This window comes from Rana temporaria, chromosome 10 (assembly GCF_905171775.1).
Source record: "Rana temporaria chromosome 10, aRanTem1.1, whole genome shotgun sequence".
In the NCBI taxonomy this organism is placed as follows: Eukaryota; Metazoa; Chordata; class Amphibia; order Anura; family Ranidae; genus Rana; species Rana temporaria.
This window is the reverse complement of record NC_053498.1, coordinates 20,022,797-20,041,086: the sequence shown is the minus strand read 5'-3', so window position 1 is coordinate 20,041,086 and position 18,290 is coordinate 20,022,797. Positions and strand designations below refer to the sequence as shown.

At 45.8% G+C, this 18,290-nt stretch overlaps 1 protein-coding gene across 4 annotated transcripts in view; it reads right to left on the bottom strand.

The window, feature by feature from the left end:
* Positions 1-18,290, bottom strand: part of CADM4 (cell adhesion molecule 4) — a 658,906-nt gene that overhangs the window by 206,790 nt on the left and 433,826 nt on the right. The gene's annotated exons all lie outside the window — the stretch shown is intronic.

Here is an 18,290-nt window from a genome sequence, read left to right as displayed (position 1 = left end):
TGCTGCCTCCTTCCTCTCCTATCAGTATGAGTCACGTCTGACAAGTTTTCCTGACACCAAAAGAAAAAAGGTGACAGGAGAGGGAACTCCAGCACACAACCTGTGATTGACAGCCTCAGCTCTTTTCCTGTGTGTTGTGTCAAAGGGGGTGTGTCCCTTCCCTCCAATCAGCTCTCAGAGTTCTCCTCACTGAGCTCCCCAGCACTTTTTTTCCGACATTTATAAACGTTAAAGTGGAACTTCAGTAATTTTTTCAACTTTCCATCTATTAAATCTTCTGTCCTTGTTTTAACTAGTAAAAAAACAAAAACACAAAATGCAAATCGCAGCAAATATTTTTTTTTGTTTAAGGTTATTAACCGATTAATCAATTAATCAAAACAATAATCGGCCAACTAATCGATTATGAAAATAATCGTTAGTTGTAGCCCTAATGACATGTACTATGCATTTTGATGTGTGTGTATAGTTTATTGCCTTATACCTATGTATGTACATATTGAAGTTTGTTATGTTGTCTGATAATAAATACATTACTACGAATAAACCATTTACCGTATATACTCGAGTATAAGCCGAGTTTTTCAGCACATTTTTTTGTGCTGAAAATGACCCCCTCGGCTTATACTTGAGTCACCCTTTTGCGCCTGATCTCCCGGACTTTGGGGAGCCGGTACCGGTACTTGGCACACCTGTAGCCCCATTTCTCCTCTACAAGTGTGCAAAGTTTGTTGTCTGGGGGACCTACGGCCGGGGAGCACCGATTTTTCAAAGCCGGGCACCCCTTCCATAGACTCCCATGTTAAACATCAGTCTATTCATGGACACAGTGAGGCACGGACAAAGTGAGGCACGGGCACAGCGAGGCAGGACACAGCGAGGCAGGACACAGCGAGGCAGGACACAGCGAGGCAGGACACAGCGAGGCAGGACACAGCGAGGCATGGACACAGTGAGGCATGGACACAGTGAGGCATGGACACAGTGAGGCATGGACACAGTGAGGCATGGACACAGTGAGGCATGGACACAGTGAGGCATGGACACAGTGAGGCATGGACACAGTGAGGCATGGACACAGTGAGGCATGGACACAGTCAGGGCCGTTTGAAGACATTTGGGGGCCCCAAGCAAAAAAAAAAGTAGTTGAGAAGCGGGGGGGGGGGGGGTGATGGCTTACCTCTATCCTCCGCCTCACACGCACACGTCGGCATATGTTAGTGTCCGCACCACAGGGTCCCCAGCAGGGAGGGCCCTTGCCATCGCTGCGTCCTCCTGGAGTCCGGTCGGCCGTGTACCATAACCGCGCGGTACAGGGGATTCAGTTTGCTGTTCCCAGGGCCGGACTGAAAGGAAGTAAACACTCAGTGTGTGCACTTCCTGTCAGTCCGGCCAGGAACAGGAACCTGAATCTCCTGTACTGTGCGGTTATGGTACACGGCCGACCGAACTGCAGGACGACGCAGCGGTGCGGCAAGGGACCTCCCTGCTGGGGCCCCTGGCCAGCTTGGGGGCCCCAGGCAATTGCACAGTGAGACATGGACACAGTGAGGCATGTACATGAACAAAGTGAGGCATGCAGATGGACACCCTAGGCACTCGAGTCAATACATTTTCCCATTTTTTTGTGGTAAAATTAGGTGCCTCGGCTTATATTCGGGTCGGCTTATACTCAAGTCTATATGGTACTTACTTATGTCGTATGCCTCATATAAAGTCCAAAACTCCTTTCCTTTCTAGCTTTATAAATGTTGGACTAGCTGTAGAGAAGAGAAGGCTACAGAAAAGGAAAGCGCGCCGATGTGTCCTTACCAACCGATGACTCATCAGCTGTCAGTGGGCTTCCTCGCTGACAGCTGAATGTAAACAAAATTGCCTTCAGGTCTGGTATGGATTATAAGGGGAGCCCTATGCCAAAATGTAAAAAAAACTATACAAGACCCTTATCTGAACATGCAGCCCAGCAGGCCAGGAAAGGGGAGGATGAGCAAGTGCCCCCCCCCCATCCTGAACCATACCAAGCTACATGCCCCCCCCCCCCCACACCCCACCCCAAAGCACCTTGTCCCCATGTTGATAGGGACAAGGGCCTCTTCCCCACAACCCTAACACAGATTCCGGGCCCCACCCCCATGTCAATAAGTATGGAGTACATAGTACCACACATATTGGTGGCATGTACGCATCCTTTTGCCGCCACCGGCCGTAAAGGAATTTTAAAAAAGAATTCAGAGATCTCTTACTGAATACAGAGTTACAATAAATTGCATCTTTTCTATCTGCTTGCAATTAAGCTTTAAATAACATCCAAATATTCTAAAACTGCTTACTTTAATCTGCCCCGGAGTCCATTTCTACCAAATTACCGGTTGACAAACGGCGCAGGCGACTTGTATATAGCAATAGACGCACACACTTTACACTATATATTTATGTACACAGCAGCAGTTAACGTCTTTGCGGTTATAAATATTGACTTCACCAGTTTACTATTAACCCCGGGGGAATAAAACAGCAGCTTTCCACCGCGGATCCGCACGGAAAGAGGTCCGCGCGATAAACCGGGACCCCCAGGCTTTTTTTTAAATTCAGCGACGCCCTCGGTGCCTCGACGCGATGCCCCCGGTACCAACGCTCTCTGGGTGTACTGACCCTTCAGTGGTAGAGCGGCCAGGACTTGTTCTGCTGGCGGCCGAGCCGATCATTAGAATCTAATGAATTTTACAAACGCTGGCTTTTCACATTCACACTTTCACTCCTCCAGACAAGTGCGAGAAGAAGACATATAAATAGGAACTGGTGTTACCGCACCCAGCAGGAGAAGACAGGGTGTCGGATAAAAAAAAGGGGGGGACGGACAAAACGGGAAGAGGGGGGGTGGAGTAGAAAATTATAGAACAAGAGACGGGAAAAATAGAAACAAGAGAACCGCATGGCAGAGACTGAAAAAAAAAGATAATTATAGAGAAAAAGACGAAAAGGTGATAGGGTGACAAGAAAAAATAGGTGGAAAAGACAATGGCTTATTCAGTAACGCCACGTGAAGACCAACCACGGAGCGCCGAGTGAAGTAAATCATAGCAACCAAACCAAATTCTGTTGATTTAAAAGAAGAGAGCAGCCTGCAAAATGTGTGATTTTTTTTTTTGTGTTTTTTTTTTTTTTTAATTATACAAATCTGTCAAAACTTAACCGAGGTGCCCTTAGCTGTAAATCAACACAGAACTCCATTTGATTTAATAACAGGTCTGTGAGAGGTCTCAGACTAGTAACTAGAATAGAAATAAAAAAAAGGATGCATTTTTATTTGCTAGCAGCTCTATTTTACATAAGGCGATAGAAAGACATCTCGGTAGGTACATCTGGGTGGCGAATTGGGAAACGGGTTTGTGGTGAAGCCTGCTGTGTCCTGGCAGAAGCTGGCTGGGTATGTCGTTGGCATTTCAGGTTTGCTTTAGCCCAACATTAAATTGTCCACAGGACAACTATTAGTCGTGTCCACAAATCTGGACTTTATGGAAGAGTGGAAAGAAAAAGCTATTGATGAAAGAAATCCATAAGAAGTCCTGTTTGCAGTTTGTGAGAAGCCATGTGGGGGACACAGCAAACATGTAGAAGAAGGTGCTCTGGTCAGATGAGATCAAAATGTAACTTTGGACTTAAAAGCAAAACACTATTGTGATAGAGTTAAATAAAATGATTATTTTGTGTTTATGTTACTTTTCTCCTAAACCACTCAAATATTGCTTTTCTTTCTTATATTGTTGTATTTATTTTATTTCTTGATCTCTCTCTCTCTCTCTATATATATATATATCTCTATATATATCTCTCTCTCTCTCACACACACACACACACACATTATATATATATATTAGTGCTGTCAAACGATTAAATTTTTTAATCGCGATTAATAGCATTAATGTCATAGTTAACTCACGATTAATCGCTCTAATTTATGACGAATTTCCCCACAAATATCGCACAATTCTGCAAGTGATTATAATTTATTATTGCTGTTTTCTAGCTGATCTAAAACCATTTTTGACATAAAGGGACACTTTTGGACAATCTACAGTTTTTTAGGCAGAAAGAATAGTTTTTATTTTATAAAAGTACATGTAGGACACTGGGCAGACCACTAGGGACAAGGGGGGTGTGTATTTTTTACATACAGTACTGTAATCTATAAGATTACAGTATACTGTGTGTATTGTGTTTGTTTACTTTTTTAAATTTGGCGCCGTTCTCCGCTCCCGTGCGTCGTAACGTCGCAGGGAACGGAGCTCGGCGGCACACAGGCACTGTGAATCGAGCGAGGAGGACCCGCCGAGCGAGGAGGACCCGCCAAGCAAGGAGGACCCGCCAAGCAAGGAGGACCCGCCAAGCAAGGAGGACCCGCTCGATCACACAGCGGGGTGGCATCGCTGGATCCAGGGACAAGGTGAGTAACTTGCCTGTGAATCCAGCGAGAAGGTAAGCCACGCCGCGCCGCTGCACACTCTGCATGTCCACCCCGAGGGCTCCTGCGTTAATCGCGTGATAAAAATATTGACGGCGTTAACATGGGTTTGCGTTAACGCCGTTAATATCGCGTTTAACGCACAGCCCTAATATATATATATATATATATATATATATATATATATATATATTAGCTGAATACCCGGCGTTGCCCGGTCTTCCAATCTTAACCTTTTGAGGAGGAAAATCATAGTAATATAAATATACCCATCTTTTATATAAGGGTGTAGGTAAGGGTTAATTTAACTGTCATATATTTTTATTTGGCATATAAGTAATATGTGTACCAGGTATTATTGAAATATCTCCAGGCGTACAGAAGTTATGTGGGAACATACATTTCCCATTGATTTGCATGGGACTTTAAACAAAAACCCCGACCCTCACAAATGGGGGTAGTTAAGGGATAAATTAACTATAAGTGGACATATAAGTAACATGTGACCAAGTGTTATCGAAATATGTACAGCCGTTTGGAAGTTATGAAGTAACATGTATTTCCCATAGAGTTGAATGGGACTTTAAAGAAAAACCCCGACCATGGCAAATGGGGGTGAGTAATGGTTAAACCACCTATCCTATGTTTGTTGCTGACATACAAGTAACATGTGTGCCAAGTTTCATGTTAATATCTTTAGCCGTTTGGACGTGATGCTGGAACATACATACACACACACACACGTTGAGTTATATATATATATATATATATATATATATATATATATATATGTGTGTGTGTGGGTGTATTAGAATACTGTTACTTTCCTTAAAAGTCATTATAGAGTTAAACAACCCTTCTGAGGTGATAAATGAAGACAGCTGTTACTTACTCCTTCCATGCCCCCCTCCACCGAAGAAGCAAATATGGCGTCTTAGTGAAAAGACCTCGTGGCAACAGGGACGTGTAATAAGAGACTATTAGCTGGATTCAGGTAGGGGTTTGGGGATATTTATTATAGCAAAAAGTTAAAAATATATATATTTTTTTTAAATGGTCGCTCTATCACCGCAGAGGTGATCAAATACCGCCAAAAAAAAAGGTCCATTTGTGGGGAAAAAAGTACATCAATTTTGTTTGGGAGCCATGTCACGCGACGACCACGCAATTGTCAGTTAAAGCGACGCAGTGCCGAATCGCAAAAAGTGCTCTGGTCATTTGGCAGCCAAATCCTCCGGGGGTGAAGTGGTTAAAAGAAATCGGTGTTAAAAACACTTACAGAAATCTGGTTTAAAACAAGCATTAATAGATCCAAGACATCCTAGAAGTCGATCGACCAGTATACAGGATTGGCTTGCGTGTTGTCAGGGCTGGGCTCAGCCCTTCCTTCTCTGTCCTGGCAGCTCAGCTGTCAGCTAGTTGCCAGCTCCCATCTCTCCACCTGTTGATGATCCTGTTTGTCAGCTCTGCCTACTTAAAGCCTTCCAGTTAATTTGCTCTCTGCCTTCGCCTGTGTTAACATCACAAGAGACTTTCTCCTGCGTTCTTGTTGACGACCTGCTTGACTGACGTTCCCTCTGGCTACAGATCCTGCTTGCTGAACCAATACCTTTATTCCTGGCTCTTGGACATTGGCTTGGCCAACTACCCGATCCAGTTACTGAACTCTGGCTATGTTTTGACTATGCTTACTCTGTTTACCTTTTTATTTTTATTATTAAACAAGTGTGATTTAACTGTACTTCTGTCTCGGTCTGATTCATGGTTTCTGACACGTGGTACCTCACGGACATGGACTCCACCCGACGTGTTTCGTTAGAATTACTGTCCTCTGGAGCATCAATGTGATGGGCAGCCTCACCAAGCAGTAGGGAGTCTAACAAGATGTTTGGGGTCAAGCTCACCATTTGCTCGAAAACTATCGAGTTACTGATAACTTCAGCCGCCTACATTTTTTAGTCTACCGACCTGTAGATTTTAATGAAGGATTTCAAAACTGGTTGCAATCTTCCTTTTTTTCATACTGCATTCAGTTGAGAGTCTAATAATAATAATTATAAATATTTCAAATATATTTTTTTAAATGCTGCTAATAAATGAATTACGTCATCATGGGAACTATTGTCATTTTCTGAGACAGTCCTGTTTGTGAAGTTATAGCAACTAGTTTTGGTGACCACAGTAAAAGGAATCCTGATTGGTTGCCATGGATGACTGAACTTTGTATCTTTTTCTTTGCTTTACAGAATAATAGTCCGTTCAATGCATGTAAGAAGAGCTTATGAAGGACGCCATAGATTGGTGGCGCGGCGGTTCGAAGGTCGTTCCTGCCGGTTCTAAATTCTGCTGATTGGCGGGCCGCTCATAGAACCAGGGGGGTCACAAACGCACGCCCCTGTCAATGGGTTTCATCCTTCGCAATCCCGTTTCTCGCAGTGTTACCACGGCGACAGCAGACACATTTGCATATGCGCTGCAAGCTTTCATTAGGCCTTGGTGACTATTCTGTCCCCCTTGAAAACGAGGGGCGTGCAAAGATCAGTCAAACTGAATGAAGCGCTGACATGAAAGAGTTAATAAATCTTGTAGGAACGCGCTCAAGAATAGAATTAATAAAAGCCGCTCTCCCCGCGACCGTTTATTATGACTATCGCAGACGAAGTTAACATGACAAATGGCTTTTTTTTTTCATATTAGGTTTAAGCTACTTGATGGGGCTCTGTGTATTAAAGAACTGTTGGCGCTAATCTATCGGAAAGCAAATCCCTATTACTGTCAATGTGGTTTTATGTGATAGGCCACAATAATTGGAGCAGCGGGAATTTCAGCGCCAGGAGGTCGGGTGAAAGGTCAAGGGGCAACCTTGTGACACCGATGACCAAAATACTTTAGAAGCAATCAAAGATACGTGCTGACATGGCAGCCTGGTGACGGAGGCCTTGTTAGAAACCACAAGAAAAAGAGCAGCAGGCTTATATGTGTGTCTGGGAGCGAAATATCATACACAGCCAGAGCAGAGCCATCTGTCTGCCAGCAGAGGAGAGGAGGGTGGAGAGAGGGAAGGAGAGCAAGCAGGATAGAGAAAACGAGAGAGAGAGAGAGGAGGGAGAGAGAGGAGGGGGAGAGAGAGGGAGGTGTGAGAGAGGGAGGGGAGAGAGAGAGGAGAGGGAGGTGGCAGAGGGGAGGGGGCAGAGGTAGAGGGGGGGGAAGGAGAGCAGTGAAGATAGAGATATGGAAAGCATGGGGGGGTATACAAAGGGAGGGCAGAGGGATAGAGAGAGAGGGGAGGGAAGGGGAGAGAAGGGGGGAGAGAGAGAGAGAAGGGGGAAGAGAGAGAGAAGGGGGAAGAGAGAGAGAGAAGGGGGAGAGAGATAGAGAGAGAGACAGAGAGAGAGAGAGAGATAGGGGACAGAGGGAAGGGGGAGTAGAAGGGGGAGAGAGAGGGAAGGGGGGAGTAGAAGGGGGAGAGGGAGGGATAGAAGGAGGGGAGAGGAAGAGGGAGAAGGGGGAGGGGAAGGGAGAGGAGGGGTTAGAAGGAGGGAGAGAAGGGGAGGGAGAGAAGGGGAGAGAGAGGGGGGGAGAGAGGGAATAGAGATAGTGAGGAAAGGTGGGATAGAAAGAAAGGGAAGAGGGGATAGATAGATGGAGGGAAGGGGAGAGATAGAGAGGTAGGTTGGGGGGGGGGGGAAGAGACACTAGGGAGAAAATGGAAAGCAATTTGGAAGGGGGATAGAAAGATGGCGGGAAGGAGGAGTGGAGAGAGAAAGAAAGAGGGAAGGAAAGTATAGAAAAAAAGAGAGGGAGGGGGTGGAAGGGGGAGCGGGGGGCAGAGGATTAGATAAAGGGAGGAGAGGGAGAGAAGGGTAGATAGAGCTGGGAAGGAGATGAGAGAGGAGGGAAGAGTGGCTAGAGCAAGAGAGGGGAAGGAGGAAAGAGGAGGGGAAGAGGAGGTGAGGGGGATATGGAAAGGCAGATAGGAAGGGGGATAGAGAGACAGGAAGAAGGGGAAAGGAGGAGAAGGGGGGGGGGGGGGAAGGATAAAATAGTAAAAAAGGGGGATAGAGAGGAGGGAGGGAAGGGGGATTAAGAATTTGGGGGAAGAGGGGAATAAGAAAGGGAGGAGGGTAGGAGGATTTAGAACGGCAGGAAGGAAGGTGGGAAAAAGAGATGGAAGTTAAGGGTGAGAGGGGAACCCCCCACGTACCACTGCTGCCACCCCCCACGTACCACCACTGCCACCCCCCAAGTATCACCGCTGCAGCCCCCCCCCCTCCCCAAGTACTACTGCTGCCACCCCCCAAGTACCACCGCTGTCAAAAAGTACCACCGCTGCCACCCCCCCAAGTACCACCGCTGCCACCCCCCAAAGTACCACCGCTGCCAAAAGTACCACCGCTGCCACCCCCCAAGTACCACCGCTGTCAAAAAGTACCACCGCTGCCACCCCCCAAGTACCACCGCTGTCAAAAAGTACCACCGCTGCCACCCCCCCCCCCCCCCAAGTACCACTGCTGCCACTCCAAGTACCAGTACCGTGATTTTGTCGGAGGGGGGCGGGGGCCTTTGTGATTTCTTGCACCGTGGGCCCTGAAGTTTCTAGTTACGCCTCTGGCATAACCATTAGAAAACCAAATGATCTTCAAAAAAGATTCTAATGGTCTATGGCCAGTGTTAAAATCACATCCCATTTATAGAGCTTCTTTACATGTATTTTCACTTCTGAACATCCTTCCGGGAAAAAGCAAAACTATCATCAGAACAAAGAAAGCTCCCTTTGTGTCATGTGTTTTTTTTTTCCTGGTTCAGATCCTCTGCTCTATGACATGCTGAGGTGGAAGACTGGGCAAACACAGGGAAAAAAAATCCAGGTAAAAGCATCTGACACATATACACGGCTTCTTTTTGTTAATGAATAGGTTGTAGTTTTGGAGTTGAACTTCCTCTGCTCTCCCTCTTATCAGCGGACTACATCCATTAACAGGAAAAAAGAAGAAGAAGAAAAAAAAAAAAAAAACACACGGACAGACATAAATGAATCAAAATGGATAAAAAATAAAATAAAAAAAATTCTCGTGGCGCAAGTCATGAGATTAGCGCGGTGAGTAAAAGCAGGAAGGAGCGAGTTATTACAGATTTGTAAGAAATTCGAGTTAAAAGGTTAAACACACAGAAGGAGACTTCTCCGTGGACCATAAAGGAAAGCAGCTCCACCAATGATGCTCGAGATAAATGGATGCGCATCTGCATGTTGAGAAACAGACGCCTTGCCTCTACATTATATGACATTTTATAAATGCAGATAATAAGCGGCAGCTTAATAATGTGAATAGTGAACGACATTTGCCCTCGGAAGACGCGTTTGTTACATCAAGGGAAATTACAACAAAGACAGAATCTGCTTTCACTTGTCGTAGGGCCATGTTTTAGCTTTTCAATAATACGTGTAAAAATTAGAATTCAGTTTTTTTTTTAATTAACTTGCCATATGCATGGACAGTCAATATGCCAGCGAAAGACCTACAATACAATTCCACTTTTAAATCTAAGCCGGGTTTTCTCAATCTTTTTTACCCTAAAGGAACCTCTAAAATAATTTTTAGGTCTCCAGATACCCAATGAAGGCCCCACAGTACACGTCTACTTTTGAGTCTAAGCCAGCCTTTCTCAACTTTTTTTTTACCCCAGAGGAACCCCTAAAATAATTTTCAGGCCTCCGGGAACCCAGTTAAGGGCCTACAGTACACTTCCACTTTTAGGGCTAAGCCAGCCTTTCTCAACCTTTTTACTCTAGAGGAACCCCTAAAATAATGTTCAAGTCTCTGGGAATCCAAGTGAAGGGCCTACAGTACACTTCCACTTTTAAACTTAAGCCAGCCTTTATAATATATTTTTTACCCCAGAGGAACCCCCTAAAAAAATTAGGTCTCCAGGAACCCAGTGAAGGGCTTACAGTACACTTCTACTTTTGAGTCTAAGCCAGCCTTTCTCAACCTTTTTTACCCCAAAAGACCCCCTAAAATATTTTTCAGGTCTCTGGAAATCCAAGTGAACGGCCTACAGTACACTTCCACTTTTAGGGTTAAGCCAGCCTTTCTCAATCTTTTTTACCCCAGAGGGCCCTCTAAAAAAAATGCAGTTCTCCAGATACCCAGTGAAGGGTCTACAGTACACTTCTACTTTTGAGTCTAAGCCAGCCTTTCTCAACTTTTTTTTACCCCAGAGGACCCCCCAAAATAATTTTCAGGCCTCCGGGAACCCAGTTAAGGGCCTACAGTACACTTCCACTTTTAGGGCTAAGCCAGCCTTTCTCAACCTTTTTACCCTAGAGGAGCCCCTAAAATAATTTTCAAGTCTCTGGCAATCCAAGTGAAGGGCCTACAGTACACTTCCACTTTTAAATTTAAGCCAGCCTTTCTCAATTTCTTTTTACCCCAGAGGAACCTCCTAAAATAATTTTTAGGTCTCCGGGAACCCAGGGAAAGGCCTACAGTACACTTCCACTTTTAAGTCTAAGCCAGTCTTTCTCAATCTTTTTTACCCCAGAGGAAACCCCTAAAATAATTTTCAGGCCTCCGTGAACCCTTACTAGTTCATCGCGTGTCAGTGGGGAAAAATGCCCCCACTGGTAGGAATAAGATAAACCCTTATGCCACGTACACACAACCGGGTTTTCCGACGGGAAAACTGCGAGGAGAGCTTTTGGCCGGATATCCCGGCTGTGTGTATGCTCCCTCGCAGTTTTTCCGATGGGAAAATTGCCAAAATCTGCCGGCAAAAAAAATAGAACCAGCTCTCCTTTTTCCCGTTGGGATTCCCGACTGACTTTGTCCCTTCGGAAATCCTGAGCTTGTGTACGAGGCAGTGTAATGGTCAGAACAACACCCTTACAGACAGCTAGAAAGACCATTGGTGTCACTCTACCAGCTTTGCCAAGTGGTGTTGACCTGGGACTATCCTGACACCATCACACAGGAGCACAATCAACCCTATGATTTCATGGAACCTTGACTGAGAATAACTAGTGTAAGCCTTTACCGAAGCCATGCTTAAATGGAGTGGTTGGTGGGGGTCAAAGTTAAACTCATAAAACAAGGCATCAATAAGGCCATGGCACAGTGGGGAATATATATGGTGGTGATCCGAAAAATGAATGTGCGTTATAATTAATCGAAATTAGTCGATCAATTAAAAATAAAATAGATTAATCGAACACATAAATTGTAATCAGTAACAGCCCTAAAATTATATATATATATATATATATTACCATTTTATTCTACATATAAATACACTTCAATATGTCAAGGTCTTCAAAGCCCTCTTCTAGTGGAAGGAATTTTACCCTTTGCCGAGGAACCTCTTTCGGTCATCAGGGTATAAATGTCCTCTACATAACTGGGAAGCAAGGGCTTCCTTTAAATGCTGAGTCCAGTCTTCCTCCTGCTGCCTCGGAGCAATTGTTCTACAATCTAATAAAAGGCAGGAGAATTAATTTCCCCGCGTAAAGGGAGATATGGGTATTTATAAACGGAAAGTTAGTGACTGTTCAATCCGCCTGGGATAAATAAAGATCAGATGGAGGGGAGCGGACAGGCTGATTGTGATATAACAAGGCAAAAAACACAGGTTGGCGACTTGTCATTGTCACAGCGAGCTGCAATGTGCGGTTCAGCATCTATAAACTTTATGTCGGTTTTACGGCTGCAAGCTGCTGTGCGTCAGGCTGGTAGGAGAGCGCCATGGATGCAAGAACACAGAAGGACAAGAAGTTCAAGCAGTCAGTAAGAAAGACAAGAGTGCCATCCAGCAGGGTACATCTGACGGGCACAGTCATACAAGACATCTCACAGGTTTAGCTGGGTCACCTACATTGTTCTGTACTTTTGGAATACTGCTGCTTATTTGATATTTTCTGCACTGGTGCAGATCCACACCGTTGTGACATACAGAAAAGATGGAGTGGCCACTCTCAGGAATAGAACCTAAAGTGGAACTAACATTAGACATATTTTAAAGCTGAAAGACAAACATCTAAAAGCAGGTTTCTCAAAACAAGGTTGAATGGAACCCAGGGGCGGACTGACCATTCAGGCACTGCCCGAGGGCCCCATGCCACTAGGGGGCCCCATCAGGGTTGCCAGCCTCCGTAAAATCAGGGACAGCATGTGTTTTTAAAAAAAAATCCCAAGATTATAGCTGCCCCGCCTCTCCAGTACCTTTTCAGTGTGTGTATGTGTGTACTGTGTGTGTATATTGTGTGTGTATACTGTGTATGTATACTGTATGCGTGTGTGTGTATACTGTGTGGCCCCATAAATCTATTGCCTGGGGGCCCCATAATCTCCCATTTCCCAGAGGGCCCATAATCTCCTATTGCCCGGGGCCCCCACGAGTTGTCAGTCCGCCCCTGATGGAACCCTATGGTTTCTCCAGTGCTTGCTAGGGGTTCCTTGAGTAGTCATTTCTGCCTCTCATTTGATATGTTCTTGGTGAAGGTGTAGAGGCATGTACTCGTTCACATGGGGGAGGGGTTCCAGGGTGCCCCCTTCTTAAAAGTTGCTACCCCCCCAGTGCCCCCACAACCACTGGGCCAGGGTTTCGGGGAAGAGGCCCTTTTCCTCATCAACATGGGGACAAGATGCTTTGCCAATCCCCCAACACCTTTTTCCTGGTCTGTTGGGCTGGTATAGATTTGGGGGGGGGGCTTTTTTGGTGCAGAATTCCTCTTAAAATCCATCCTAGACTGAAAGGCCTGGTATGGATTTAAAAGGGAACACCACACTTTTTTTTGGCTTGGGGTTCCCCTTAAAATTCATACCAGACCCAAAGACAACAGCAGGGATAACTCATAGTGAGTGGTTAGGACACTCCAAATGCAGACAGGGTGAGTTTACCATGTACCTGCACCCACATAGACGTCATATTGGGAGCCATGGCCATGTCTGTGCAGGTACTACATCCCTATAGTAAGGTGACCAGATTTTTTAAATGAAATCCGGGGACATATTTTTGTTTTACTAGTAATGGCGGCAATCAGCGACTCTCTGCCCGACGCCGCTGCCGCCCGCCTCACAGCCTGTCAAGTCTTACTCTCCGGGCCCCCGGGTACTACTGGCAAGGGAAGGCAAGGAGATAGACAGGCAGCTGGCCAGGACTTGAGCCAAGGCAGAAGAACATGCGAGCGGGAACGGGCATGCACCCGAAAATGAAGAAATATTCCCTCCGCTCTGATCAGCACATGATCATCAGAAAGGGGCACAGATTAAAAAAATACACCTCCCTAAGCTAGTAGGAGCGGCAGATCGGGGGTGTGCAATTCAGATTTATTTATTGGTTTAATCCTGCACTGACTGTCTTTGAAATTGTCCCAGCCCCTGTTGAAATCCAATCCGGGGACAGACTTGGTTCGGGGACAGTGTCCTCAATCCGGGTACTGTCCCTGGAAACTCGGGCCGTCTCGTCATCCTACCCTATAGACATCAGTGGGACTGCCTGCACGGGGATGCATGGAACCTCTGTGCATCCCTGCGCAGGTTAACATGGCTCTCATACAGGGCATGCACGCACACACGGTGAATGGGGCATAACTAAAAAATCCACTTTAAGACTTCTATTTTCTAAGGGAGGAAAAAATCTTTTCCAGAAAGGGTATTGATAAAATTGTAACCGTCTTACATGACCGTTTTAAAGACAGACAACGCTTGGCAGATTTGTTTTGTTTACAAAACTGTACTGCCTCATTAAATCGAAACTCCAGGCATTGGCTTAATCCATACTTAAAATAAATATATATGCAATGTTTTACTTTCCAAAGAATTTCTCATTCTGTTCCGCCACGGATACATTGCCTGATCAGTAGACAGAAAATTGATTAAAAAAAGTTTCCTGGTAAGGTTTTGCAGCTTCCTGTGTCACCGCCCCCACCCTGCTCAATGGATAATGGACCATTATGTCACCTCAAATAGGAGGCTGGTAGATGAGCCAAGAAGCTGTGAGGCTGATTTGGAAGGCAGTTTATCACCTTCCTAGCTACATATTGAGCCAGAGATTTTTGATTCACAAGACTGGCTTAACAGAATTACAAATTCTTGGAGTAGCATAGAGCCAGGCCCGGACCGGCCATAGGGCATACCGGGCATATGCCCCATGGGCCGCATGTAACGTCTCCCCCCAGTGTAACATGCAGGGGGTCCAGAACTGTTAGGGGGGTGTCTGTGTAACAAAACTGTGGTGGGCTGTGTAAAGGGGTCCAGAGGTGCAAGGTGCTGTGTAATGTAAAGGGGTCCAGAGGTGCAGGGTGCTGTGTAATGTAAAGGGGTCCAGAGGTGCAGGGTGCTGTGTAATGTAAAGGGGTCCAGAGGTGCAGGGTGCTGTGTAATGTAAAGGGGTGCAGGGTGCTGTGTAATGTAAAGGGGTGCAGGGTGCTGTGTAATGTAAAGGGGTCAAGAGGTGCAGGGTGCTGTGTAATGTAAAGGGGTCCAGAGGTGCAGGGTGCTGTGTAATGTAAAGGGGTCCAGAGGTGCAGGGCGCTGTGTAATGTAAAAGGGTCCAGAGGTGCAGTGCTATGTAATGTAAAGGGGTTGAGGGTGCTGTGTATTGTAAAGGGGTCCAGAGGTGCAAGGTGCTGTGTAATGTAAAGGAGTCCAGAGGTGCAGGGTGCTGTGTAATGTAAAGGGGTGCAGGGTGCTGTGTAATGTAAAGGAGTCCAGAGGTGCAGGGTGCTGTGTAATGTAAAGGGGTGCAGGGTGCTGTGTAATGTAAAGGAGTCCAGAGGTGCAGGGTGCTCTGTAATGTAAAGGGGTGCAGGGTGCTGTGTAATGTAAAGGGGTCAAGAGGTGCAGGGTTCTGTGTAATGTAAAGGGGTCCAGGGGTGCAGGGTTCTGTGTAATGTAAAGGGGTCCAGAGGTGCGGTGCTATGTAATGTAAAGGGGTCCAGGGTGCTGTATAATGTAAAGGGGTCCAGAGGTGCAGGGTGTTGTGTAATGTAAAGGGGTCCAGAGGTACATGGTGCTGTGTAATGTAAAGGGGTCCAGAGGTACAAGGTGCTGGAACCCCACATTCCATTGTTAACCGCCGCCGCGAAGGAGGCTAAATCTCCACCTGCTCGCTAAAAACCAGAATGCAAAAAAATGTATTTGCAATATATCATATTCAACTTTAAAGAATTGCCTCATTATCATCAATAAAAGAAGAAAATTCACCCACTCTTTAAAGCAGGGGTCTCCAAACTTTCTAAACAAGGGACCAGTTTACCGTCCTTCAAACTTTAGGGGGTCCGGACTGTGGCCAGCAGGAATAAAATTATGGCATCAGTGGGATTAAATAGTATCCCATCTTTGATATGAGGGGAGGAATAGTGCACAATTGTTGGTGTCAGGGACAGGAATTAGACCCCATAGTTGGTGTCAGTGGGCAGAATAGTGTCTCGTATCCATGGGATGAATAGTGCCCCAAAGGTCGAAAAAAAAGGACAGTAAAGGGCTGCATCTAGCCCCTGGGACACAGTTTGGAGACCACAGCTTTAAAGGCTCGATCTACACATACATTCTCTTTAAGGTTTTGTTCCACTTTCGCATCATTTTTCTATATTGAATGGTTCAGCATTAGGTTGCTATTGTTTCGTAGTATTCTGACATCTAGTGGTGGTTTTGGGCAATGACAACTTATGAATGGGGATTTGGTATTTTCCTCTGTCCTCCGCTCCTGTTTAGTGCTAGTTAGTTCAGTCCTAGCTAGACCCCCCCCCCACACACACACACACAAACACACATCTTTTATGTTCCCTTATACCTCATTCAGACGAGGTGGACTCCGTCACCACGGAGTCCTCCATCTCCCTCCAGCTCAGCAGGAGATCTCTCCACTGATCTCCGCTGAGCTGGCGGATGACCGGTCCATCTCTGCTCACTGAGCGGGGAGGGGCTTGTCGAGAGCCACCGTTTCCTATGTAAAGATATGATGAAAACGGACAGCATGTCCGTTTTCATCAGATCTCACCAGATCCGATCCGCCATGGACTGATGGCGACATATCACCATACATCTGATTTTAGCGGATTGGGTCGGAAGTCAGTGGACATGTCACCGCTGGCATCTGACGCTACATAGGCATACATGCATGGAGCGGCCGTTCAGGTCCGCCGACAAAACTGACAGGTGGACCTGAACGGTCTGACCGTGTGAAAGGGGCCTAAGTCAGTGTTAGACAGGTCTTAGGAAAGTCTTTGACTTCTTACACTTCATAAGACTGGAAACACATCCTCAGTACTGCAACCAGCTGAAAAAACATTGAGTAGGATAATTGAAGAGTTAAGCTGCCTGTGGATGATGCCAAGTCAGCAGGTGACCTTTACTGTCCAGACAGACTGGGTCTAAGGAGATATGTCAATTGTGAGGGGTTAGCTCGGTAGCGGGGGTGTGACACCTTGGTTGGGTTCACCACACACTGAATTTATACAGACTGGCAGTCGAAGACGGTTGAAAACAACGTTTTTGGTTTATTTTTCCATCTTGCTGGAAAACAATTGCAAGTATCCAAACAGCATAAACAAAATCAAGCATAAAATAAATCCTAGCCACTCTGGGCGTCTACCTTCCACATAGGAACCTATCTATGAAGTCTAACACAGCCTACTGCTGGGTAGACCGTGCTGGTCATACAGCACACAATAGTCTTTTGATTTTTATAAAACAGGAAAAAGTCAATGGTCTCCTCACCTCATCAGGAGACTTTCTGGCACTGCTCTCCTACTCACACAGCCTTAGGAGTGATGCAGCAACCAAGTGGTAACCCTCTAGACTTCTTATAGAGGTCTTAATTGCCTCACTCTGAACAGCTGGAGTCTTTCAACGCCCTTAGACCTTGTCTGGCTATTTCTCGCAGCCGACGCCTAACAATGATTAGTGTATTGTCTAAGCAAGGCAGAAATGTATGTCCCGTTTGTGACAACACCCACAGATTTACCTGACTTCCTGTCACACAATGTATAAAGCGGCATTTAAAACAGAACATTTTCTAACTGCCTTTCCCTTCTAGTTAGGCCTAAGAAATGGCTGTCAGTCAATTTTTTTCCGACCCTCATCTGTAAGAACAAGAAAAAGCAGAGAGCATATTGCTCTCCTGTCCAACACCGTGATCTAATTAAAACTCAATATCAGAAATAGGAAGGCATCAGCCATGAAAGCCGGTCCGCCTGATGATTAGCGGCTCAGCCGGCTCCGAGTCCTCGCTATCTGCCCGTAATGAATGACACAGCGTCTAACAAAAGCCCGAGCTGTGATTAGCCGAACAAGAACCCAAGCTGTGATGAGGCGTCGCTGCCGTCCAATCGCTTTGGCGTGGCCCGCTGACTGACAAGTCCTGTCTAATTGCCTTAACGTGTCCTAGGCTGGATCTTCCTCATTTCTGCAATATAATATCCACAGGCTGGCAGGTCAGAACCCGGAGAAGTCCGCTCCGTAATGAATGATCTGTTCTGGTTCATATCTCCAGTAACACGGGCGGCGGCAACTGCTGCTATTTAATGGATGGCCGTGAACTTGGAAGGAGCAATGCCATCAACTATTATGATGCTGACACAATGAGGGACATAACTGTCCATCCTCCGTTACTGACAGCAGTGACTGACAAACTGACACTGCAATGGAGTAAGTGATACGGACATGGGATAGCCGGCACTGCAAGCTACAGAGTGAGACTGATGTGTAGTGACTGGGATGGCAAAGCAACAAGAGGGACTGAAATATGATAACTGACACTGTCATTAAATGAATGAAATTAATATAAAATAACTGACACTTTCATCAACCATATAATACGAATACAAAAC